The 27,097-nt window shown below is 42.4% G+C and overlaps 1 protein-coding gene and 1 long non-coding RNA gene across 3 annotated transcripts in view; one reads left to right on the top strand and one right to left on the bottom strand.

The window, feature by feature from the left end:
• Positions 1–27,097, top strand: part of LOC123316871 (roundabout homolog 1-like) — a 154,552-nt gene that overhangs the window by 100,493 nt on the left and 26,962 nt on the right. The gene's annotated exons all lie outside the window — the stretch shown is intronic.
• The window catches only part of LOC123316897, a 35,465-nt gene continuing 20,459 nt past the window's right edge, over positions 12,092–27,097 (bottom strand). Inside the window, exon 4 of the long non-coding RNA XR_006538112.1 lies at positions 12,092–12,180. This is a non-coding gene — a long non-coding RNA (uncharacterized LOC123316897). The remainder of the gene's footprint in view (positions 12,181–27,097) is intronic.

The raw sequence follows: 27,097 nt of genomic DNA, 5'->3' as shown, positions 1-27,097 counted from the left end.
AATTCTCGGGTCTTCGGCACTGGCCATTTGCCTCAGCCGTGGCTCGGACGTGCCTCGGGCATTGGACCCTCACGGTTCGTCTCAGCCGTGGCATAGGCCTTCCGATTCAACACTAGATAATATGTAAATTATGGCCAAGGTATCCCTCTGGATGGAATGTGGCGCCTTTTCCACTTAACGCGTTAGTTCTCAGGTCTTCGGCCCTCGCGGTTTGGCTCGGCCGTGACTCGGGTCTTCGGCCCTCACGATTTGCCTCGGCTGTGGCTCGGGCCTTCGGCCCTCACGGTTTGCCTCGGCCGTGCCTCGGGCCTTTCGATTCAAGACTGGATAATATGTAAATCAGTTTTGTTCGATTTTTGATGACATTAAATCTGCAGATTTACCTCTAAAGCAGACTACACTTCCACCCCTGCCCCAAATCTCTCCTAACGGCTGCTAATAATAAAACTAGAAACGTGTCAACCAACACACGTCATGTGTGGTTTTTCCTATCGACGGTCCCCGTCCCAAAACAAACGAACAGTTACGTCGTTATTGTCACTCGCTTTATCCCTACGTAGTCAGGCCTACGACAAGTCCAAATTAACCGAGTTCGCGTTTTTATCCGTCCACGCCAGCCAACGACGGTACTAATGAGAAAGTAATGATCACGAGGATTCTATGAATAGATTTTAGGATAGAAATCGGGACTTGTCGTTTCAACCCTTCCCGAGTTAAGGACCCCCATAACGTCTGATTATCGGGGCAGTTTGGATTTTTCCCGCCGTTTGTGAATTGGATGGATTTCGTCTTATTAGGGGTTCGGTCGGTCGGATTCAATTAGGCGATCTTAAGTGGAGAAACGGAGCGTGTTATTGGAAGGTAATGGATTCGATAGAGGCGATGTATGGGTTGTTGCAGAGCGATACCCTACAAATCATCTTTGAACGTTCTGTTATGAAGAGGGACTCTTGTTATCGGTAATTAACGATTCGGGAAACCGTGCTAGTAAGCCAGGAGGATAATGTTCCGATTACATAATGATAACCTATCTTAAATCTCCTAAAACGTGCCTTATTCGTTTCTCTTTGCATCGAATTACGAGGATGTATTGATATCTTGTTAGCCTAGCTAGACCATTTATTTACCATAGAGGTAAATTCTCCATTGAAGATGATCGGGAAGGCCAGTTTCTGTGTCAGTCCCCGAAAATATCGATGCATGACATGATTTTATCAGATCGTCGAATTGGGCTAAAGCGGACATCTGAAGCGCTGAATATTCCATACGAACGCGTTCATCGTATAGTTCACGTCAATTTGGACATGAGAAAAATTGCTGCAAAATGGATCCCCAAATGTTCGAATGTTGACCAAAAGCGTGCAAGAGAAGAATCATCGCGTTCGATCTGTGCTCGATTTGAAAACGATGTAGACTTCTTAAACCGAATTGTTAGTATGGATGAGACTTGGGTACATTTCTACGATCCAGAAACAAAGCAACAATCGATGGAATGGCGACACCCTGGTTCTCCAAGACCTTAGAAGTTTCGTGAGCAAAAATCTGCTGAAAAAGTTCTTGCTTCAGTTTTTTGGGATTGCCATGGAGTAATCATGATTGATTTTTTGGATAAGGGTAGAACAATAACCGGAGATCACTATTCGACATTACTGAACACTCTACGACAAAAATATTGAAGGGAAAAGACGTGGAAAGCTATATCCAAAGGTGTTCAGTTTTTGCTGGACAAAGCCTCTGCATACAAATCTCATGTTGAAATTTTGTTTGGTCGTATAGTAGGCTAAGAGTTTTTCAATATATCCTCGTACAATTTGTACAGTAAATTAACGAAGATTGGACGAAATATACAACACAAAACACTGAAAAACTGGACCAATAATGGGTCGATATCTTCATAATGATTTCTCAATTATCGAAACGCGAATTCAACGATAACTTTTTCCAGCAAAACATCGAGTTACTCTTCAACAATCGGAAAATCCCGTGTCTAGACGCGGAAAATGGGAAAACCGAGACGCACAGACCGAGTTCAACGTATCCGTAATACAACTTTAATGATATATGACCGTAAAATTGCACGTCGATTACCGCAGATGTCTTTTCAATAGCCGGAAAAATGGGACGTTCTTTGTTCCAACTTCACGGGTCGAATTTGGCGAATAAGGCACGGAAGGGGTTTTTCACCGCTTCGGTCACGAGAACCTTTAATATCGAGGATACTTTTCCGGGTTCACTGACTAGTTCTACCTTAATCCTTGTATCCATGAGCTCTAGGCCTCATCGAATAGAACCTAACTTGACGCTACTGGTTCAGAGGTTGTATGAAAAAGACGAAGTGAGGGACGTGGCAGTCTTAGGTCATGTAGTAATGTATCCGACCTTTAGTACTAGGAAATTGCCCGATGTGCCTGATGTTTCAGGCACAACAATCATGAGCAGACTTTGGCAAAGAGAAGAGGCAAACTACTAAGTGGCAGACAGTGTTATGCGCTAAATTCGACCACCAAAAGATCTCAATAACCACTTCCTCGAGAGGCTGGGACTGGAGGGTTAAATCCAGCTCATAGGGCTTGTTTCTGGGCAACCATAGAGGTGGTGGTGGAGGTCATACAGTTTGACCAACACGTCGTCCTAGATATCTGTTTCTCCACCTTCTTTTAGGCATTTGAATCATCGGCCGAACCTTCCGTGCCACCCTGTGTACATCGAAACGGGGCTAACAAGCGCCCCCTACACGGAAAAGCAACAATGTTATCCCGGGAAACCGGAGCGGCGTGTCCAGGGTGAGCACAGGTATTCCACAGGGGAGGGGGCGAAGGGAACAAATGAAACTAATTAAGTTGATAGGTGCGATGCTCGGGAACAAGGGGATCGACGGGCCGATACAAAGGACTCCGATATCCGCGTGTATAGGGAGTAAGGACGGTGGGGGGCCCCGTTTTTACGATTTTTGTTTTCGATCGGAATTTTTCATACGCCGATTGGATTATTGGCGGTATGAGCCGTATACGGCGGCTTTGTCATTGGAGAGTGATGTTCGGATTAGGCCGATAATATGGTTGATTAGGTTTTTTCTGCAGGGCCGAGGGCTGAACAGGAGATTTGTTTTGTTTTTGGTTCATTATTTTCGACGGTGAGCCACGTGTGGAATCGACATAGAACCCTTAATGATCTAGCTGTACTTGAATCATCGGTATTGATTTCGAAGCACAGGATTTCCTTGCGTTTGGCACCAGCCTTACTCCAATAGTACTTCCAATGGGGAATTAAAATTTAAATCGCTTTGTGCGGAGTTTACTATTTGGCAACAGCGGATACAAGACAGCTTGTTTATTAAATAACAGCTGTTGATCTACAAGCGCGTACTCACTGGTGAGCTTCAACTGCAACCGGCCATGAAAATCCCATAATATGTTACGCCCTTCCTCGTTCGTCGCAGACTTCATAGATAGCCATCTTTGTCTATCTCATCAAGATAACGCATTTGTTGTCCTTTATTATCAAGGCATATTTCAGTCGATGTTGTCAGCTTGTGCAATTCTCACAAAACGCTTTAAACTTCAAATACCCATTTTCATTTTTAATTTTTAAGTGCTTAAAATACTTTTTTTGGGAAACGGTTGAAATGGTTATTTCAAATGTGACGTTTCGAAGATATTTCATAAAAAATACATCATTTTCGTCAGAAGGAGTATTCCCCTTTACCTATAGACACTCTAGAGTACACGATTTGAAAGAAATGGGTTGCAGGAAATCAGAAATAACGAACCGAAAGTGTGTGAAACATCGCCAACTTTCGCAACACGCTCTAGGAGCACCTCGCAGTCATTAATCGAAGGAACTAATGCCCATTATCCCACGGTGAAAGGTTCGCGTACGAGTATAATCAGAGTAGGTATCGAGTTTCGAGAAAAATGAACTTGATGATAGCCTCTCCCACAGGATACCACGTAGATTGAGCGATTACGCACGCCTACCGATAAAATTACAATATTACACGCCTCGAAATCGCCGTGCAATTCCCGGCGAGCCGACCCAAGTGTTGCCAACCTCCTAAAAACGAACTCGATTTTTCTAATTGCGCACGTCTTATCGCCGCGCATCGTCGAAAGGAACAGGTCTGCGGAGGAATGTCATTTAAAATTAATTTTCGAGATGGCTTCGGCCGAGAAACAAATTAGCCTCGGGGACGATTATTAAGGCATTAAGCAGATGTCTCGTCGCGGGAATCTGCATTCGCTGCATCAAGTATGCGCCGGATTGCATTAATAATTCGCAAATTACAATGCGCCTAGCGCGACGGGGATAAAGTTTGAGGATGAACGCCTCCCCGACGCCAATTAGCCTGGCATCCATCGAATTGTATTGGCGACAATGGAGGCATAGAAGAAAATTTAATAATACCGTGGCCGGATCGGAGCACAGAGTCGATATGTCGTCTGTCAGGTGTCAGAACGCCGTGATCTTAGGCTGCGTTCCGCCAACAAAAGACGTTTTTCGATTGATTCTCGACGTCGTCGGTAACTTTTCGCAGGTGTAACGAAATTAATCGGGAAATTCCCGGAGTTTTCCCGGTTTCGACGTTCTACAAGTTGCCGGCTGCGAGTTGACCGTTCTGTTATTTGCAAGTCTGGAAATTTCCGCCGAGTTTACTCTGGATCCTGCCGGGATTCGTTCTCCATATTTGAGTTGGAGATGGATACAGAGCGAAGGCAAACATTTTCCACGTCAGATTGCCGAGTCTGCTCGTCGATCGAGATAATTGTGATTAATGCTGGATGATACGTTGCCTGTTATCGGCGTACGGGGTGTTTTCAAAGGTAAAAGTCATCAAAAGATTGCCTATGTGCATATTCAAGATGGCGAAGCTTCAACGCCTGGAATTTAAACGAAAATCACAAAAGTCAATTTTTGGCTATAAAAGTATACTTCATTCAAATTTATTTTAGCAGTCGGTTGGCCATGAAATAATTTTCTCAAGTTTTTGTAACTAGAACGAAGTTAGGTTGGCATACATGAAATGTCGTTAATGTCATAACGCCGTTGCCACAACTAATATCAATTTTTATTACGAAAATGCCGAAAGTGATTGAAAAAAGAGACAGGGTTTCAGGAAGTGCTATTTAGAATTCAGGTCCGCTCATTCAAATAGTTATACCCTGATATTCTAAAATCCACAATACGTCAGACGGTAGCGAACATATTCTATGTAAGAATTTATATAATGTTTCATCTGAATCTGAACGACTTATATTTCAGCTGAATATTTCCACAATCAGAAAGATTGTGAATGAAGAGGATAACAAAGAATATCCTTCTATTGGGAGACCCAAAAAAGTGGTGGCATTTGAGAATTTTATGTTTGAGTGAATTAATGCGAAAAGTTTACTTTCGATTTTCGATAAATGTCATCGGAGAATAAGATCCCTAAAATGGATTTTCCTATTTTTCATTTGACTTGTCCTATACAATGTAAATGTCTTGAGGTACTAATAAATACCTATAATTATTATTATTACATCAATGTATTAAGATGAATAGCCACAAATACGCGCAAGTTGCCCTGTTACTTGTTTATTCATGTGAAATTTTTGTTCAAAGGTGAAGTTCATCTTAACTTGAAACTTCCTTCAATTCCTTTTACTTCCATTGATGCAAGATGATTTTTGTTGAAGAATTTAACATTCTTGTAATTATCTGTTAATTCCTTCGGGAGATACCCATTCCCAACCACTGCATCATATGCATTTCATCTTCGAGTTATTATTTTTGAAATCTACAAATGATGTAAGCCAAAGAAGATAACGAACATTAACTCTCCTCAAGCTAGTGCATATTATGATATTATACTGATCTCTTGTATTTTCCATACAAATTACTGGATTTGGTATGCCGTAAATCAGTTTGTATAAACTTCAATTATGTTCGTCACATATTTTCCGAAGAGATTCGACATTGTGATAAAATACTTAATAACAGAAACTTTTACGTAGAACGGGCAACATAGCGTTGATTTAAAACCCAAAAATGTTTTGACAAGCTTCATAACCCCACATTTTCGTACTATACAGAGTGAAATGTGTCAAATTTCCATGGCCAACCGACTGCTAAAATAAAAGTGAATGAAGTATACATACTATTATAATTATAAAGAAGTTCTGTGATCTGTCATCGGAAAGACGTCAACCTGACAGTGACAGATGAAGGAGATCCCTCTTCATTTCTCAGAACTTACGAAGCTGCTTCATTTATATAATATTGATTAATAATTTTGATTGACACCAACATCGAGATCAGAAAATATAGGCATTATATACTACTCTGATTATTCTGTGTCTTGTCTAAAGCAAACGCCCAACTTTTTTCCACCCCTGTACTCTTTCGAACCACCCCTTAATCATAGAGAGACATTTTCTCATTTCCCAATGCCGCTATCTTCCAGATAGCGAACAATCGTCATCCGATGCCGAAGGAGATCCAAACTTCCTACTTTCATTCTTCCATAAATGGGAATAATTACGGTAAAAAGGCCGTTCCTTTATAGCCCAGACCGACCGGAGGGAGAGCTCTTTCCGTCCCTCATTTTCCAATATCGAAAGGACATTTGTCATCTTTTCGGGATGTCCGATAATGGCCGTAGAAGGAAATGTATTTTCCGCCGTTTCCTCCGCTTTTTACGTCGGTCGACCCGTAATCGATTTACTTTAGTTAACAAGTTTCCCTTGTACGGGCCCGAGGAGCCGATCATGACGCCGATTTATATTGATTGGATTAGGAGATGATGTGCTGCGATAGCCGTTGATTAGTCTTATTAACGTTTATGACGTCCGTATGTGGCGGACCGCAGGAAATTATCGGCGACAATTGTATTTAATATCTTCCCGTTGCGATAAAACGGGGCGGTTTGGGGCGAACCGGACGATTCACGTGTTGCTGCTGTTTTCTCCGAGAGGAAAGCTTTAGAGAAGTTTTGTGAGAATTGCACAAGCTGGCAACATCGACTGAAATATGCCTTGATAATAAAGGACAACAAATACACTATCTTGATGAGATAGACAAAGATGACTGTCTATGAAGTATGCAACGAACGAGGAAGGTTGTAAAATTTTATGGGATTCTTATGGCCGGTTGCAGTTGAAGCTCGCCAGTGAGTACGCGCCTGTAGATCAACAGCTGTCATTTTATAAACAAGCTGATCGGACATTGTTCTTTTCATTGTCTTGTATGCGCTGTTGCCAAATCATAAACTTCGCACAAAGCGATTTAAATTTTAAAACCCCATATTTGAATGAACGCCCTTTCTGGCGATGGATCTACTTACAAGGTGGATCTCCTGGCCTAATTCAAATATCTATATTTCTTGCGATTTATCACTCAGATATCAGCTTTTATATATTCACCACCGCAATATGTTTCCTACTTTTAATCAAAAGGAAAACTTCGCCAAGACCAACTTCTCCACCTCTCATCCGACGAACTCGATCGGAGAGCGGGCAAGTCCTTCGGGGAGCTTCAAAACCGACGGAAAATGAGAAAACTCGCAAGCCGACTGATCCCGCGAAAGAAAAACAATAAAGAATCGAGCTCCGGCCGGTCATTATAATCCTGTCGTCGAGAACAAGGACTTTGCCGATGTCGAAGTTTCGACCTCACCTGTTCAACTTTACGCGGGGGAGGTTTTCTTATTTTTCCCCAATCTTACCGTTCGAGTTTCCGGTCTTATCTTAAGGACTCGGTTTCTGGAACAATGGAATCTTTGGTCGAATTCGCAGAATTCTCCAACTATCGACGTGGGGTTCGAGAAAAAGGTCGTATTTACCAGTTTATGCTAGCACATTCATGATTTCTTTCGTCACATCATAGAAAAGCTATGAGAACTATGAAACGACGCCAAAATAGGCAACGCCCATGAAAAAGGGAAATAATCGACAGTTCTCAAACGTGTTCACAACGCCGAGGATCATAGACCAAGAAAAGCCCAAGAAAATTGAGATTTTTGACGTTTGTCAGACACAAATTTAAACAAACCTAAGCCAGTTTGACAGAACTGACATAAGTAAGGTAAGAACCTATGAAGAGTAGAGAGAAGGAGAACGATCGCTGCTTTGAAACCATAGGTAGTTCATGTTTATGCCAATAGCCGCGCTGGCGATCACGGGATGACGAAATTTTGATTCAAACTAGTTGAAGTTGGCTGAGTGAACTGTCTTCCCGATGACAGATGATATTTTTTTCGATTTTCGATAAGAGATTTGCCTGATATTCCGAAATAAATGTTCAGATAGGTATGTACCGTTCTCAGTTGTCAATCTAAACATAATTCGACTTCAAAATACAAATCTACTCACATTGACGTTTATATCTTGCTTTCTCGCTCATGGTCCATCGATGGCTAAAGTTGGAAATGACCTCCGGGAGATTCCTTAGCAGCCCTGCCCTAAGTAGGGACAAGACTGTGCTCTAAGACCGTTCCATCGTTCCTTCTCTTCGACCTTTTGGACCATGAATGGCTGAAGTTGAGGAAGATCTTCGGGAGATCCCTTAGCAGCCCAACCCTAAGAAGGGACAAGACTGTGCCCTAAGACCTTTCGATCGTTCCTCCACTTCAACCACTCGGGGTCTTAGGCAGAAGTCAGAAATGATTTCGGGGAGATCCCTCAGCAGCCCAGCCCTAAGTAGGGTCAAGACTGTGCTCTAAGACCCTTCCATCGTTCCTTCTCTTCGACCTTTTGGACCATGAATGGCTGAAGTTGAGGAAGATCTTCGGGAGATCCCTTAGCAGCCCAACCCTAAGAAGGGACAAGACTGTGCCCTAAGACCTTTCGATCGTTCCTCCACTTCAACCACTCGGGGTCTTAGGCAGAAGTCAGAAATGATTTCGGGGAGATCCCTCAGCAGCCCAGCCCTAAGTAGGGTCAAGACTGTGCTCTAAGACCCTTCGGTCATTCCTTCTCTTCGACCCTGAGGTCTTTCCGGAGTCTGGACCCTGAAAGCCTGCAATAAAGATTCATATAGATCTCATCCAAGACGAGCAATGTGGTTCAATTCATAAGGAGGGATTGCTATTGGTATGAATCCTAGGGAGGGGTATACTTTATTTCATTGACGACTACTTCTGCAGCATTGGTGCTTCATTTGATCTACTTCTGATAACAGACAAGGGTCATAGAGCAAAGAGTAATTTCTTGGCCTCGGTATTCATTACGTTATGGTTTTTTTTTTAGAGCAAATCGGTACGTAAAGGTGGATGTGGAGGATTTTGAGAATCCACTTTGACTCATACAGCGAAGACTACATCTATGGATCATTCTTTTATCGGCACAGAAAGATCTACTGAAGAAGTGACCTACTAGTCATAATGAACTACCCAATGACTTTCTCCATTTCCATTTTTCGGTCGACCCCAAACAGACAGAAGTTATAACGAACTTTCTTGTCGTGCAGTGATTGATCGTTCGCCCAGACGTTGGTTAAATTCGTTTGTCGCGACAAACCGAATGAGCAGCGGCGTTCTGGCGTTGGGGGGGGGTCACCGCAAGATAAACACAATCGAATTCGTTCGACCTACCACCCCCAAAAACTAATCCTGGGAAGACGACGACAAGACGATGGGGAGAAAATGAAAATTGTTTAATCTGATTCTCGTACGATCTGTTGTTTTTCATTCGTACCGCCCCGTTTATGGGGTTAGTTCTCCAAGAAGTGGCGTCTGAGATGGAGGACGGCAATAGGGAAGTCGTCTCGGTTAGATTTACCGTCCTCTTTTCTCGATTGTGCCCGTAGATTGCGTTATGATCGGGAGATTGAACGACGTTGTTGAACTATTAAGTTGTCCGAGTCGGAGATACTTAACATCTATCTTCTTAATAATTCGCAGATAGGTTTATGGTCCTGTTTTCCCGGAATTGTACACAATTCCTCCCTATACTCTATTTTTGCGGAGTAAATATCCTGTGTTTTCATCAGTAGAAACATCCATGAGAAAACACTGCCCAAAAGTTGAAGCGGATATTCAAATTTTCGTTACTGCTCTATATGACGTTGTTACTATGTGGAGAAGTGTATGTCACAGCAGTACACGGCTTATCTGACCCACCGCAGACATTGAAACAGCTCGACAATGCTTCGACGGACGTTTGGCAAGACTTTCCTCAATCTTTCTTTGATAAATTCATAGGCACAATGCCGAACAGGGCTAGAGGAGACGAAACCTATATCAGACCTTGATTTAAAGGTTTTCGTAACAGAAGGAACCTTTTTTAAGCCAGCAGACTCCACCAGGTAGTATTCTTACTTTTCTACTTAGCTACGATGTTGTCGCTTCAAAGCATTCTTGCTGACTGTTGCAATTTCAGGCAGGTTAGGTTTTTTCGATGAAAAACGACCAGATTCATTTTTTCTACTAGATTTCCCGATCAAAACTTCACCCCATACCGCTACAACTTTCATCTTTTTCCAGACGACCGGTGACAATTCGATGAATCATTGCGAGTATACGGGGGGAGAGCCTTATCTCATTAAATATACTCGGTTAGTTTGCAATAAGAGCAGATCAGGTTGGCGCGTATCGAACAGACGACAGAGAGTGGCCTTTCAGGATTACGGGACTAATCGCCTATTAGAAACGATAGCGATAGGGGGGTGCCTATAAGCCACCCTCATCGTGGAAAAACGCAGAGATTCGCTAAGATTTCGCTGTTATGGGTGCAGAGAGGATGAGCGTCCTCGACCTGTCAGTGAAATAGCTTTTGAAGGGTGGCAATAGTTCGATAGCTTGGTGAGCAGGATAGCGAACCGTTGGAGCAATTTTGACCGTTGGAGTTTGTGCAAGAGCCTCCAAAACCGACTGGTCTTGAATATTTCATGAGTTATCTCCAGAAACTCCGACAAATTCATACTGGTTTTATTCCTTCCAAAAAAGACCCATAGCAGTGATTGACCTTAACCATTCTCGACTCAAAAGACGAAGAATCAATATAAAACTAGGCGAAAGAACTGGCGCGTATCTTCTGACCCTTCAGACATTTTTTCAATAAAGAGGATCTTTCCATAATGCCATATCTGCAAGATTGGATCCACTGCAGAATTTTTTCATAAATGTAATTGAGGAGCGCCCTTCCTCCGTCTTCCAAGACAAGTAACCCCTCGTATTATAATCTTGAAGAAACATTCCATCGGATATATTGTTCGGCCATCTTTCCACCCTCGTCCTCGCATTCATACAACAATCCCGACGACGTTATAACGTGAAAACTATTCCAATGAACGATGGTTGAAGTGCGTGTGGGGATTTGCAGAATTATCGCTTTGTTTGGGGAAGTTTGCGGGGGAACAAATATATCACGAACTTTTTTCATCGTTTTAGCGAAGAAATATTGGTTATTATTGCACAGACAATGCCATTTTCCTGATCTATATAAATTCAGACCCTTATGCCGACAAAACTGATCGCGTCAAAGTGAAATAACCTGAAATTGGTCATCAAGTAGACTAGCAAATTTTTTAGATCGATTGTTTACTTGAAATAGATGATTTCACAATGATAGATGGTGCGATAACTGCGGCAATATTACAGAGGACGACGAAATTATTAATTATTATGATGATTGACAGACGAAGAGTTCCTGCCCGCAAGGCGTCGCTAGCAACTGGGACAAAAACGCCTGGCAAACCCGATTCAGGCAACCTAAGATTCACTAGCGGACACAGACTAAAATTGAATAAAGAGAAACCAGTCTTCAGGTGAAAAATCCAACCGGGAAATGCGAGAAATACGAAACTATATATACATATTCAACGTTTTTCCCACATTTCCTTTATGCGCGCTCCGAAAAACACCCTATCCGTAACCGGGGACGTATATCCGTGTCCCTGAAGGGCTAAATCAATCGATGTCCGTTGTTTACCTATACCAAGTTGTTAATAATTTTCCTTTTGGGGATTCGTTTTGCCGGTATCGACTGAAAATTATGACTTGGGGGAATGTAAACCTGCCAGGAATCAGAAAAATATCGAACGGATTATCACATGAATTATATAAAAACGACATTGATCGCCAAAGGTATCGAACATATCTTCGTAAATCTACTCACCCTTTCAGTACAGGTACTCAGTTGATAACGGCTGGATTTCTTAGATTTTGGAATATCGGGCGATATCCTTCTTGGTGGTTTTGTCCATCTGGAAATAAAGCTATATGTACTGATAGTTTGTCAGTGGCTTAAATTTATATTATTGATATGTCTGAGAGTAATGAATGGATGTAGGATTTTACAGAGTAAGTGAGGGTTGGTTCAGTCTTGGTGGGATAGGTGGCGTGTCGTGATGTTTAACACTGCACTGTACTTTTGAGGGACAATAATCCCGAAACCGATCTACAGTTTGTGTGTATTTTCCACCGAAGGTCTCTTAGTGGAAGGCGATCAGAGTTGGAGAAAAACAGAACGATATATAAGCCCGGAAAACTAATCATATCTATATTTCCTTTGTTGGCGAGAATCCTGGGGGCCCTAATAAAAGCGACGGGGATCATCTTAATCAAATTCATCATATCGATCCGACCTGGGGGGTGGGACGAAGGGGTGAGAAAGATATTCCCGGAAATTCCTATCGAATTATGAGTGAAATTAGAATTGAGTTTCCTCTTTCGCTAAGAGGGAAAAGCAGGTTATTTTCGATTTAATATAATCCTATTAGGAGCAATCGTTTACGAGCCTTTTGTGCACTTTGTGTAGGTCCCGGAATTATTCCGGGAGTATAAAAGGGGACTCAGGCCGGAGATCTACGGATATAGAGCGTTCTCAGATATGGTTGGTACTCGACTTGTTTGTTTATCATTGTGCGGAGTTAATTTGGAGCTATATCCTCCTTTTCTGGGAGGGGGTGGCGGCATACGGTGAGCATTCGCGTTTTATACTGCCTACTACAGTTCGCCAAAGCTCGCAGTGTTTGAACACCGAGTCCCCGGATAACCACGTGCTATATCAGCATTATTTCCATTGTTGGTACTTGGGCTCTACCTGAATATGAAAACGAAATATTATCCTGCTGCATTTGAACAAGATATTCCTTGCTTTTATTCGCCATTTTCCCTAGATACGGTTTTGTTAGTTCTTTCTTATACCTGCACTTCTAGAGAAGAAGCTTATTTATGCAGAAATCAATAAAAAGATGTACAGTGCTAGTCTTTGAAATGTACAACAAATATTTTGAGAGTAAAACCTTGAGGCCATGTTCTTGCTTTACCATTTTTTCCGATCCTGCCCTGATAAAAAGATATAGCCACTTCAAATTCTCATGATAAGCTATGCCACCCCTGGAAACCTGACCCTGACGTTGTGTTAACCTTGAAACTACGCTACAATGTATAACAAACAAGAATGAAGTAACCTTCTCTATTTCATCTGGTACGATGTAGTATCCATAGTATAGTTGGCGATAAATATTGAACATTCTTCTGTTAATTTGTATTTAATCATTCAAGATCTGTATCCCTTATACCTTCCAGAAGTGTCTCGGCGAATAGTTGTACTTCCGTTGACTGCAGGTCACGTGGTATTGTTTGGGAGTCCTGGATGGGTGTAGGATTCTACAGAGTAAGTAAGGCTTGGTTCAGTCTTGGTGGGACAGGTGGCGCGTTGTCATGAGGATTGAAAAATATCCCTCGTGGCGGGCCTCCTTTCTCGCTTAAAGACACCATCTTCCGGTTGAGATGTGTTACACTGCAGTATACTGATGAGGGACCAGATTCAAACGTAACCCCTTTAACCTTTCATTTTCTCACGAATAATGACGTTCAAAGGCTTAAATCCTCCGATTCCTCATCCCGCTCGTTCCAGGTAATAACCACCCGATCGTCCGTCGAACCCCCAACGACCGCTGCAGTAATTGCCCAATTAATTCCCGAAAAAGGGGTGGGATCGCCTTCGCCCGCCACGGAAAAATACGCGAAAAGAAAAATCGCCAAATCTCCGGGCCGTAAATTCCTCGGCCGCAACCCTTCTGGGACGGCCACGAAACGGGCAAAAATAAAACGAATTAGAAACGGACATAATTGATATCCCCCCCTCCCTTACCGCCCCCGTAAACGGCGGGAAGGGTTGCGCCCGTGATTCTAATTGATGCGAAACATCAAAACGGCGGGATCGTGGGGGAGGGGGTTGGACTCGCGATCTCTGCTTCGAAACCCTTCATTAGACATGTTAGGTTTCTCGGCGCGCAGGGGGGGTAATGGCAGGAATTTCCGAAATTCGATATTGAAGTCTACTTGTCCGAACCGCTGCGTCTCGTCGGGGAGAATTGAGGTTTTTTGACATTTGAACGAATCCACAGAGTTACCCTGACGTTTCAGACATGTCAACGTCAGTTTGACAGAAGTTTGGTTCAGAGTAAATAGGGCTTTATTCTCGAATACGACCCTGTCAGCAGATAGTCTCATCGGCGAGGCATAAAACGTCTCGTAATCCGCAGGGGTACAAAGTCGAAACGGCTGCATCGCAACCAAATAGATTAATCCGACAGTCGACTAGTAAAAATCGCAATTTTGAGCCCTTCCCCCCGTGTAGACGGACCTTAATTAAAGAGAAACACTACAATGGCGAGTATAAAGCCTCCTGAGCACCTGAATTAAGTCCGGAGGACGCGATGAACGTAAAGTCGACATAAACGGGGAGGGAGAATCGACGACGTTCATTTCTGGTACGTGCCGCGACGTTTCCAGTTCGAAATTGGCGAGAGAAGTTCTTATTTCCTTAATCGTTTTCGTCTTCGTTCGTTTAATGTGCGCCAAATACGGAGGATACCGTGGTTCGCATCATTTCTATGACACCGACTGATTATCGTCCGAGATTGGACATCCCTGTCCGAGTTGGACCATAGAATGTTAATAAGTGAGGTTAAGCGCGTTATTCAACCGGTAAATCCTCTTGGGACCTTCGCCAGGCCACCTCCGAATTTTTCCGAAGTTTATTTGCATATCTCGCATATATTTCCCAACCGGGGCGCTATTAGCCCCCGCATATGTGTCCTAATGGTCTCGGGGGTTACGTCAGGTTGGCCGGGCACGCCCTGCTTAGCATTCATACGCCATCTACGGTCGTAAAATTCAACCCCGTTCTCCCTATCTGTATTGGTTTCCTCAGATATCATCTTAATATGCGATATTTTTCAGCCCCCTGCGTCTTTTTTTACGATTTTATTCTGGCCGGGGATCCGCCAGTAACTTATGGCCACTTTCGCCCGGGATTTTAGCCGGCTTATATATACATATAAGAGGAGAGATTTGCGATTTCGGGACAAAAACTGCATCCGAATGTGCACTTCGCCTTTCCTCCTCTATAAAAATGTATTCCTTCCGCTGCTACGTGTGGCTTTTATGGAGATTGTCGACTCTGTGGACGTGCCGGGCATTCCGCATTCATTCTACTCGATGGTTGGTAATCTTTGCACGTGAATAGGTTCTTGATCGAACAACTGTCAATCGAATTTCTATGATTATCGAGTGAGGTTAGGTTAGGTTAGGTTAGGTTGGGTTCATTCTTCTCGATGGTTGGCAGTCTTTGCGCGTGAAGAGCTTCTTGATCGAACAACTGTCATACGAATTTCTATGATTATCGAGTGAGGTTAGACGGACCGACGAACCACCGAAACTCAAGGTCGATCCGAGCGCTTGTCATCGAATATCTCGAGAGGCTACGTTCCAGAGCGTTCTTCTTCCTCTGGAAAAGTGGGTCGCGTCTTCGCGATCCGCCTCATTTGCGATGAGAGCCGAACAAAGCGCAAAGTCGGATTTTTAGCTGGGAAATCTGAAATTTCCGTCATCCGAAATTGAAACCGACTAATTAATTATCCAGCTTTTCATCAATTAGGAATGTTTCTGATGCGCGCCGGATGAACAGACTTCACGGGATGCTTTTCATTATTTAGGTTAGCCTCTGCGAGGCGGTGTTGCCACGGTTCGTTCATTACCATTTAGTCAAAACGTAGAACACTCGTATTTAATCGAACCATCTTGTTCCTCACTGTATGAAAGAGTTCTTTCGTAATTTTCGAAATCTCCGCAAGATCTGGATGAATGTCCAACGAGAAAAGATTTCTTTATTCCTGGATCAACAAGAGATTCACGAATAATCTCTCGCGCTCACGATCTCTACATTCTCTACCACCGAGAGCGAGTCGGGATCATAGAAAACCATCTCTTTCTTCTTTTTCCTCCGTCAGACTTCGCCCCGTATTTATCTGTTATTAAACAGTACAAAGTTCCCGCTTTTATCTCGAACAAATGCGCTCCCAGATCCTGGAGGACGCCCGGAATTCCATTAGATTATGATTAATCTCTTTTTAGGGCTTGTATTCACCGGGAGATATACACAAGACTTCGAGACGATGTTCTACATTCACGGGAAAATGCGAAATATCGGAGTCAACTAGGGCCTTACGCTTTACCTCTTCTCTTTCATTCTCCGTGCCTCGCCGACCATATCTTGGATCGCGGCAAGGGGATGTTTCTCCTCAATAAAACAGTGTTGCCAAATTTATAGAGCGAAATCTTCCAATTCGTTTACATTATCTTGATTAAAAGAACTAAGAACCAATCTTCGTCTGTGGTCACTCTCTTGACACTTCCATCTTCTATGCTCCACCACAGAATTGCAAACTTGGCGGATGAAAGCACGCGTGGTTCGTTCGAGCTGCCCTTTCACGCCGATGCTCATTTCCCATCCCTGAACTATATGACAGGTTGTGACGTGTCCCTCATACTGCCGCACAAAGGTCGTATCTTTTATCATTATAAACCTCGATACGTATGCCTTTCACGCGCAGACCTAGAGGGGTCCTAATGTCCCGGATCAGCTTACAATCATATTGAGACTATTATGATCCCCGAAGGGGAAGAAAGTTGGTTTAGGTATGGAGACATAGTCGTCTGGAAGGATTTCAGCGGGAGATAACAGAGTGGGATTCGAAGAAGACGGGGGTAATCCTCCAGGACTTAGAGGAGCGCGGGTGTGAAACGCTGAAGAAGACACATTCGATAACGTCAGCTGCAAGGGAGTCTGGGGCGATTCGGGACCATTTCGTGCTTCTCCGGTTGGCAACATTGAAATTTGACAGGTGTTGTTCTGTGTTCAGCAGCCTCATAGAAAATATTCGATTTTTTTCAACTTTTTTCATATCTGAGAGAGGAATGGGTAATATAAGGATTTCCCAGCCGCAGTACATTGTTTTCCTGTCGGAAAAATGAGATTTCTCGATCGAGAACTCCCCATGTCGGCTTTATTGGACGTTTTTACGACTTAATTTGCGGATGATCTTTCTCGTTTCACTCTTCCCGAACAATGTACCCCCATAATCGAGTTATGGCGGGTTTTGGGCGATAAAATATTTACGATTATGGGCGTAGTAATTATTCCCTGCCCTGTAGGTGGACTGGGGTGGGAGGGGTTGACTTAACAACTCAATATCGACAAAAATTGAAATCACGAGTCGAATATAAGTGTCGCCGGGGCTAACGACCTTGGAGCCTCTAGATGAATGGAAAAAATCTTGCGTACAGATGTGGTCCAAAGCGCTGAGCAGACATATTATTTATAGATGCGAATTTAGAACTGGCAGTTATACCTAATTTGCTAGTGTAAACTGACGATTATAACTAATTGCTAGATCGATCTGACAATTATACATAATTACCAGTTTGAACTGACAATTAAACATAGGTTATTGCCTGTTTGAACTGTCAGTTATACATAATTGCCGATTTGAAGTGACAATTGTACATAAATGCCAATAAAAATTGACAATTATACATAAATGCCAATTAAAACTGACAATTGTACATAAATGCCAATTGAAATTGACAATTATACATAGTTACCAGTTTCAACTGACAATTATACATAAGTTATTGCCTGTTTTAACTGCTGATTATACATAATTATCAATTTGAAGTGACAATCATACATTAATTCCAATTAAAATTGACAATTATACATAATTACCAGTTTAAACTGATAAATTATACATAAGTTATTGCCTGTTTGTACTGCCAATAATACATGAATGCCGATTTGAAGTGACATTTATACATAAATGCCAATTAATATTGACAATTATACATGAATGCCAATCAAAATTGGCAATTATACATAATTACCAGTTTAAACTGACAATTATACATAAGTAATTGCCTATTTGAACTGCCAATAATACATGATTGCCGATTTGAAGTGACATTTATACATAAATGCCAATTAATATTGACAATTATACATGAATGCCAATCAAAATTGGCAATTATACATAATTACCAGTTTAAACTGACAATTATACATAAGTAATTGCCTATTTGAACTGCCAATAATACATGATTGCCGATTTGAAGTGACATTTATACATAAATGCCAATTAATATTGACAATTATATATAAATGCCAATCAAAATTGACAATTACACATAATTACCAGTTTTAACTAACAATTATACATAAATTATTGCCTGTTTTAACTGCTCATTATACATAATTGCAATACATACTGTCTATTAGGTATTATTGGCAGTTCAAACAGCCAGTTTGATTTGAGAACGTACCTCAGCTGTTTTTCGATCGTCCGCTTTTTCCCCATTATCTGAAATCCACGAGTCGCCGACGTCATCGGGCAGGATTAATCCTGCGGGATTAACGTAGCTACCTGAGCGCGGGGACCGGACCGCCCTTATCGACCCTCCGCCAAATCCACGGAATTAGACTACGGGACATTATTCCAGCGAAGGGTCCGGCTAATGGGCAATATTCACTTTACATGCCAACTTTATGCCGGACACTTCGAAAATTGACTTCGTCGATTGCGGACAAGGGCCGATGGTTGGCTCGTACGTACGGGCAGTTAAGGTCGATCAGGACGTCGAATTTCGAAAGTTACGCAGTTTAGAGCGATCCCGTGTCCTGGAAATTTGTGAGGGAGAGGCTCGATGGGACAATGCTGCTCGGACGCCCCCTACCGTTTCGGGTTATTATAACCTCATCGATATTTGAGTATCTATTTTGGAGGGATTTCGCAGAGTATCTCTCTACGATATATCGCTACTTTTGGACTGAATTAATTCGATGGTCTGGTGAATGTAAGAAGCTATATCTGCTCTAGTTCATATCACTGAAATCTCCTCTCAAAGTAATCTATTGGTTTCTATCTAGAGCCAGGCCAAGGACGCTTGAACGCCAAAACTAGTGGTCGCAGAGAACTCTCGATTTTTTTTTTTAGTTCGATAAACTATTTAAGAACATCCCCTGAAAAATTCATGGACCTCAGTGCAATCGTTTGTTCTTGACGAATTTTTAAGTGTCCATCCGAAGGGTCGAAGGCCCCAGCTGTCAACAGTGTCAACATAGACGAATCTGTTATTATAGCATAGGCGTATCTGTCCGCATAGTCGTATCTATGGCTATACTTATCTACCAATCAGGCTAAATCTACTAGTCAAACTAATAGCGTTGATCAGAATGATCAAGACACGCTTATGCGTTAGGAAAAGTAGTAGAAAGAATTATCGCCACGAGGCTAAATGAGGAAACCGAAAATCTGAAACCAATACCACCAGTACAGTTCGGATTCAGAAGAGAGCATTCAACAGAACAACAATTATTAAGGCTCACAGAGTACATAACAGAGGGATTCCAAAATAAACAAGCTACAGGTCTTGTTTTACTAGACGTCGCCAGAGCATTTGACAGAGTATGGCATGAAGGATTAATATATAAGATGAGATGTGCTGGATATTCGATCAAAATATGCAAGTTGATCAGGAATTATCTCAAAAATAGAAGATTTTACGTGAAAGTGGGAGGAGAATGCTCCTCAACAAGAGATATAAAGGCTGGAGTACCCCAAGGATCAGTACTTGGGCCACTTCTGTACAACATATACATCCACGATATTCCGAAAAATCCAAGAACCATGCTAACGTTATATGCTGACGACACAGGCATAGCAACTCGACACCGCAACCCAGAAGTAATAGAACGAGTTCTACAAGAGACGATTGACGAAACAAATGACTGGTGCATAAAGTGGAAAATCAAGCTCAATGGACCAAAGAGCCAAGCAATATTACTACAGAAGAGAAGACTGCGACCCACAACGAAACTGGATGTTGACGGTGAAGAAATCGACTGGAAAAATGAAGCCAAATATTTAGGAATAACGCTTGACAAAGGACTTACTTGGAAAAGTAATATCAAACAAGCAATCGACAAAACGAAAGCAGCGATGAATAGACTTTATCCTCTGATAGGAAGAAGAAGCCACATGTCGAAAGAGACAAAATTGAAGATAATCAAAGCCGTTGCTAGGCCTCAACTGACTTATGGATCAGTTGCCTGGGGTTTCGCGGCAAAGAGCCATATCAAAAGAATTCAGGCCACTGAAAACAAGCTGCTACGATGTGCAATAGATGCACCTTGGTTTGTCAGGAATAGACAGATTTATAAGGACCTGAAATGGGAAACCAAAACGGAATTCATGAACAGAAAAGCAGAGAAATTATTCGAAACAGCGAAAAACCATCCGAATCAAGAACTCAGGAGACTAGTAGACTACGACCCAGAGGAAGACAAAAGGAGAATGCGAATTTACCGAAGGATACCAAGAGATCAATTAAAAAGAGATTAAAATAACAACAGAAACTTATTGAAGAATTCAATAAAGTGTTAATCCAATAGAGGATAAACACATAAATCCCAGCACGATAGTGTGCGAGAAGAAAACCGACCAAGAGATGAACGGTTTATAGGCAAATGCCCGGAACCAAAATTCAAGAAGCAGTAGGGTTTTTAGTGGGTCTCGAGATCAGGAGAGTGAGAAACCCCACACTGTTCCCCTCAGGAGATGAGGGTGGTTCGTCTGTCTTGCAGATTTTCCCCCCGCTACACCAAAAAAAAAAAAAAAAGACACGCTTATCTCCTAGAAAAATTCATACTGCTAAAAGTGAAGCATATTCTGAAAGAGCAACGCTTCTTGTAATAAGTTACAACATGATATAATATTTATTTGAACAATCCAACCAGTTCCTGCACCATTTTGCAAGTTTATCATAAAATTGAACATGAGAAAACCTAATTGGTCCAATTAAATCTCTTATTGAACTCCAATCAAACAAAATTATGGTCATTCATTCATTCAATAAGAGTATTAACTTCCCCAACCTACACATGTACAAACTTCTCGACGTTTCCGCTATTTTGCAACTTATACTACCTACAGTAACGATCTTCAGAATCGGTACAAAGTTTCAAAACAACCCATAACTCCCCCCCCATACCGACAACCGTTAAAATCAAAGCGGAGCCACTTCCGACATATTACCGGTCCGCACAATCTCCTTATCGTAACTTTTTCCATGAACATCAAAGTCCCGCCGAAATGAATCGGCGAAACATCAACTCCGGTAATCTATAAACTACCCGGGCCACTTGCTCGCCACCCACCCTCCCGGCACCAATAATATCGAAAACATGGATGTATTTCATGTTATTGACGTCTCGCGGAAAGTTATTGTGGAAGTTTCGGCAAAACCACTTAACCACTTCGAAAGGACGTCCGTTAATATTTCATCCGGTTGCACCGGAATTTGTTTCGCAACTAGACGTGTTCCCTAAATTGGACACATTCCGTCGAAAGTTGGGGAAGATCCGAGCTGTAAGTTGGTCGGAGTTCGAGGGTTGTTTAGAATCAAAAACGGGGATTGATTTTTTTTTGCGGCTTTCGTCGTACGCGGTCTGAATAAGATATATAGGAAAGAAAATGAAGCATTGGTGGAAGGTCGTTAATTAATTAAATAATCCACTTAAACAAGGTGTCTACCTGAACATCGGATCAAACTCGATCGAACAGACTTTGATTCGAATATACTCAAAAGTTTATATCAAAAAGGCGAATCTACGTGAAAATCTGATCTACCTAATAGGCGAATCTACCTAAAAGTCTAATCTACCTAAAAGTTGAATCAGTCCAAAAGTCTAATCAATCTCAAAGGCTAATATACCTAATAGGCGAATCTACCTAAAAGTCTAATCTACCTAAAAGTTGAATCAGCCCAAAAGTCTAATCAATCTCAAAGGCTAATATACCTAGTAGGCGAATCTACCTAAAAGTTGAATCAGCCCAAAAGTCTAATCAATCTCAAAGGCTAATATACCTAATAGGCGAATCTACCTAAAAGTCTAATCTACCTAAAAGGTGAATCAGCCTAAAAGTCTAATCAGTCTCAAAGGCTAATATACCTAATAGGCGAATCTACCTAAAAGTCTAATCTACCTAAAAGGTGAATCAGCCCAAAAGTCTAATCAGTCTCAAAGGCTAATATACCTAAAAGGCGAATCTACCTAAAAGTCTTATCTACCTTAAAGGAGCATCTGCCTTAAAGTCGGATCCACCTAAAAAGCGAATTTATTAGTAGATTAGACTTTAAAGTAGAGTCGCCTATTAAATAAATTCGCCTTTTAAGCAGGTCAGACCTTTAGGCAGATTCTCCTTTAAGGTAGTTTGGACTTTTTGTTAAATTCACCATTAGGTAGATTCGCCTATTAGCTATATTCGCCTCTGAGGTAGATTAGACTTTTAGGTAGATTAGATTTTTATTTAAATTCGCCTATTAGGTAGATTCGCCCATAAGGTAGATTCGCCTAATAGATATATTTCGCCTTTGAGGTAGATTAGACTAATCTATCTAAAAAGATAGATTAGACTTTTCGGTAGATGAGACTTTTAGGTAGATTAGACTTTCAGGAAGATTAGACTTTTGGGTAGATTCGCCTTTTAGGAAGATTTTTACATGCATTCGCCTTCAGGTAAGTCTACGTGTACCTAAATGTGTAATCTACCTGAATCTACATAAGAGTTAAATCTACTCGAATGCTGATTTCATGTGGTAGGCTCACTTACGAACCTACCAAAAAAACGAATCTACTTCTAGGGCAAACCTTTACAAGAAATGTGAACCTTATTAGATAACCTGCAACGAGAATCTACTTCAAACCTAATCTTGCTGAAAATCGAATGTCCTGTCCCTGTCAATGTGTGCACGTCAAGTATCGCCCAACAAAAACAGTCGAAACGATCTTCGAAGGACTCCGTTTCCACGTCCGCATAACAAAACAGAAAAACCAACCCTCCCCCTGCGTCATTTCGGTAGACAAAGCGAATGCAGGACGATGCATTCGGTCACTTTAAAACACGGCTCCCGTCCCCGGGGATGATCTACGTTCGGACTGCAACCGACAGATAGCGCCGTTGTGAGGGGAGAGGGCAGGTTCCTACCTCGTAAAAGTGAAAAACCATAAAACACCGGAGGCTTATCGGTAAAAATACTGGACACTTGTTTCCGATCGGTTACTCCCGCGCCTTTGTTGTGTTTCGGACGTTTTATTAAACGTTCTCATTGTGGGGGGTGGGGACTTCCCCCGATACTAACCTCTTCACGCTCCGCCGAGTTGATTTTATTGCGCGTTTTGGACCTTGCATCGGGGCTCTTTGATCTGTTTATGTGCACCTTGCATGCCGATCGATACAGGATATGTCGGAGATATACGTGATCCCAAATACTACTCCCCATTCCAAATGGTCATATCAGTTTCGTACATATTGTCACCGACGACCCTAAGTACGCCCCTGTCGCAATTTCATATGTTATTCGATTAACGAAACGAATGTACGAAGAGATATGCAAGTCCTGCTCTGTAACCCTTCGAAACCCCAGACGACGAGCACTCCACAGCCTACTCTCACCTTCCAGTCGAGCACAGAGCCCTTCAGCCATGTAGCAGGTCTTCGAGGACTGAATGGAGGCCATTGTTTCGCCTCTATTTGCGATTTCGTGGGCCACATTAAGAGATTATAAAGTTTAATTCAATGTTGAACCGCTCCAAAAGGGTAGGATTTGGCGTTTTCTACGATAATAGTTCGGTCGACGGTTTTAACGTCGAAAATTCCAGCGGTTTCGTTATTTATCGGAACGCGGCTTAGGGGGTGCGTTCCGGAAATGAACGTACGGGAGGAGGGAGGTGGTATTCATCCAACAGAGTGGGTGGTAGATCATGAACGGAAGGTTCCCGATGAATTCCGGCCCAAATCATGGTACCGACTATAATTTTCGGACCCCAAGGAACACAAAGAGCCCTGGACGTAGTCTCCAGGACGAATCGAGAGCGACAGGGGCGTACTTAGGTTCATTCGTAACATAATTCAACTCGGGGAGTTTGATATTGGTTGATTTGTGAGTTTGTCGCCAATTTATCCTTCATAGAAGTTGAATACCGTTGTGTTTTCATCGAGCAACGTTCACAGAAGGCTGGGAAGTAAGAACCATAGAACGTAATACGTAGTTTGACCTAAATGTGAACGAATAGCGTTTCCAGCAGTCTCAGAGGCGAAAATGGCACCAAACCGCTAAGCTGCACGTCGAGCCAGCCGTCATATACATCTGACAGACAAAAACGACGGGGGTAAAACGTAAGCCGGCCGAATTTAATTAGGGAATACTGCAGACTAATCTCCGTATGTATATCGCATGACCTACATTATCCAGTCTGTGTGCGCTTCCCGGAACTCGCCCTAATGTACGCCTGGAAATTTCGTAAATCCACAGTTTCATATCCGGGAGTTTCAGCGTCCGATATCGGGGCGCGCGAGGCCGGGAGTTAATTAAATTCAAATACAGGTAAGGTTCAACGGAAGCGATTTAAAGTGGCGAACTCGTACGGGGGTAGATATACTAACTATACGTATACGACGCGCGTCGCCGGATGCTGAATCGAATCTGGGTAACGGAGATAACGGAGAAGTGAGAAAAAGAGGTCCTGATTGACGAATTTTGGGGAAGAAGTTCGTTTTTTAATGAAACAGTTCCTTGACTTTCATAAAACACTCTAATTAAATCATAGAAGCCTCACTTGCGTCAAATGTCATTGTCACTGTCACATATTCTATGGTATCATGTTATTGAGTTGGTGGCTGACATCTTCTGTGATTACTGTCAAGATCAAACCATAGACGAATTATATTCTTCTTCGTTATAAACGAAATATGGTCAATATCTTGTTGTATACTTAAGACACTCTTACTACATTAACATCAAGCTATCGTAGCTTTTTCTCCCTTTCGATAAAAATATAATTCAATGAAAGCAACATCGAATCCGGCAATAATCCTCAATTTCGCGACTCCATCAAACCCGATTATAATAATTCCTCCCTTTTCTAGCGCTCGTAATACCGCCAATAATTCCTTCTCCAATTGCATAGTCCCCAAAACAAAGTTATACCGGGAATAATTCGTTATATCCAACTTTATGAACACGAAACAGCCCGCGTAATGTCGGTATCCATTGCGACGTTTCGGCACCAATGATAATTATGCCTCCTCAAGCAGTCGTAAACAATTTTAGTGGATCGTCGTCGTGTAGGCTTTACGAGACGCCGTTAGTTGTTGTGGCCCAGCAACAAGGCGTCTATGTAGTCGCGAAATGGGGCAATTCAGTCGATCGGCGGACGACTGTCGCGAGGAGAGAATTAGGTCGGAATTGATTGAGGTTTCGGGATGCCAAGTAACGATATGAGAACGTCAACGTTGACGTTTCTTTGTCGTCTGTGGTTTTCCTCTGTGCTCCTTTACACCGTGGCCGTACTGGCCGTCTGTCTGTACGCCGTGGGTATTTTATTATACCGTGTTAAGGCCATAACGAAAATCCCGTGCGATTGAACCGCTCTTCTGTGGGAGTGTAAACGTCGGAACTGTCTCTTAAAATTTTAAAGGTCGTAAACAATGCGAAAAACACTGCGACTCGTAAATATGCGAACGTAAAATTTTATCCGTCAAATTCGCCGTAATCAAACGGTATACCAAGGTTTGATGGCGTTTCTGAATGGAAGATGTCTACACTGCGCTGTTACCGTGTTGAAATTATCCCCTTTATCTCTTCTGTGGCTGCGAGATGAACTTTGAACGTCGGTTATTATAGTTTAATTTTCAACAAATTGATTGTGGATCTTTATATTGTGACGTTGGGTATTCTAGATCCAGTTTAATTTGACAGAGATTAAAAATTTCTTGTTCTGCCAATGCCAACGATCTCGAAAAGCGAGTTTCACACTAAAGCCACGCGCGCACCGTTTCCGACGACGGTCGCGTCGCGTCCGGTGTAGACGCGGCCTTAGCAGCGCGATCAATCCGATCAACCGACGTATTTCCTTTCATTACCCGGAAACTTCGCAAACAATCGCTCCCGCCGACGTGATTGAGTCTAACAAGGAGGTTCGAGTGTACGAAGGTCGTCGAGATGCCTCGATAAATCTAACCACCCTCGAACCCCACCTCCTCGCTACATTGTTAGGGTTGAACGTCGTCTTAATACGTGCATAATTTCGTTTAATCCGGGAGATTCGTCTGTCGTAAAGGGAACATCGTTGCCTCGTCTTAAATCATGCTAAATTGGTTCGGTTTCTTGCGGATCCGGCGAACGTCTTCGAATTTTTAATGGGGTTAGCGTGGGTGGACTTTGGGTGTTTCTCTTCCCGCGTAAAGTTGGGGAATCTTACCTTGCCTCTCGTTCCTTAACCGTGTACTCTATAGGCTGTTATTTTTGCCTCCACCTTCCTTAGATCATTTTTGCCGCACCCTGTATACTCTGTTGTTCGAAAAACCTTCCTGCACGTAGCCAAATATTTGAATAACTTCGAATTCCACCCTTCATCCCCCGACCGGCGGATTTTTCCAGGCGGCCTAATGGAATATCGACGTCCCGAGAATAGCACGCCTAACAAAGCGTGAAAGATGAAGGTTTTTCATTAGGTAAACCGAAAAGAATTGGAGGCAACAACGTTTCTTATCGACGTACAGCTAATTGGCCTGTTGCGGGCATAAAGGCAGGAGATTTTTTCCGTCGAAGAATAGGTTTATTTCGGGAAAAACCCTAATGAGTGCGGCGTGGCCTCTCAGACAACCCTTTGAGCGGATTACGGTTCCCTGATAACTTATTTTTATAAAGGTCGCGAAGCGGGCGGTCTGTTTCGGGAATATAAGCCAGATATTTCGTCGTTTATTACGTGGG

Source organism: Coccinella septempunctata, chromosome 7, assembly GCF_907165205.1.
Source record: "Coccinella septempunctata chromosome 7, icCocSept1.1, whole genome shotgun sequence".
Lineage (NCBI taxonomy): Eukaryota > Metazoa > Arthropoda > Insecta > Coleoptera > Coccinellidae > Coccinella > Coccinella septempunctata.
This window is presented reverse-complemented; position numbering and strand designations above follow the sequence as displayed.